Source organism: Abrus precatorius, unplaced genomic scaffold, assembly GCF_003935025.1.
Source record: "Abrus precatorius isolate BTA unplaced genomic scaffold, Abrus_2018 Scaffold0, whole genome shotgun sequence".
In the NCBI taxonomy this organism is placed as follows: Eukaryota; Viridiplantae; Streptophyta; class Magnoliopsida; order Fabales; family Fabaceae; genus Abrus; species Abrus precatorius.
The window spans coordinates 2,055,196-2,056,370 of NW_020874290.1; positions in this window are offsets into that span (position 1 = coordinate 2,055,196).

Below are 1,175 nucleotides of genomic sequence, written 5' to 3' on the forward strand. Positions count from 1 at the left end.
AAAAGAAATTTTCGCCTCGTTAAATATGGGGCTTTTTCTAGTATTTTTTTATTAAACTAAGTAGTTATGAATTTTTCGATTGATCTGTCTATTGTATAATCAATAAAGTGTTCCATCTATCAATATGTATGGTCTTCGGACGCATAAATAATGACTTTTTTAGAGTTTGGATACTTGATCGGATTTCACGTTACTCTATCATGTCAATTTTAAATTACTACTGTTGGCATTATGGTTCTTATGAAGTGATAATTATATGTCTCATGATCAAGGATTATTTGAGATTTTTTGGGCTTATATTATTTTTTAATGATTCATGTATGGGTTTATTACTCGACAGCTCGATTGATACATGCAATTATTTTTGGGAATTGTGTTGCAATGTATTCTAATTTATTACTAGAGTTTATTGGTTTGTACACCACCGGTACTCTATGCAATCTCAAAGTTGCATTGTCAAAAAGCATTTGTAGACAGAATACGCTATATGAGAATTTTGCTTTATTATTAGGATTTTAGTTTTATTGGATAGCAGGGTAGTTAGAATTTCGGGATTTGTTAATTACTAGGAATATTTGATTATAAGAAATGAAGTTAATATTTTTTTTTACTTTTATCGCTCTGTAGTTCAATAGTGTGGTGCTCGTTATGCTAAAGCTTCTTGCCAATCTCCGCCTCATGTATGAGCCTACCAGATGCTATGGAAGACCTACTCCATTTCCGCTCATATACATCTGCTACTATGGGTCGGACGGTGAATTGTGTCATTTGGTATATGCTCGACTTCCTGTCTACTTTTCAGAGTTCTACATTCTTGACATAATGAATGGAATAGCTTTATAGGTTAAATAACGTAGCTAGGAGCTACTAGCTATTGCTCAAGATATTAAGAAAGATTTGGCCTTTCCACAATGTCTCAATTGGGTTATATGAATTACTCAGTATGGGATCCTTTATCAGCCGCTTTATTTCATTTCGTTACTCATGCTTATCAAAAGCAATGGTATTTAGGACTGGATCATTATTCATCAAGTGGAAGCTATTGTTGGATATTCTCCAGCTAAGTCAAAAATATGGTTCTTATGGGTGGTTTAACAAAAACATGTGCCGAATTACAAAAACGCTTTTTTAATAGGTACAACTTTCTCTTGGTGGTTATTCCACCTTTCTGTTTT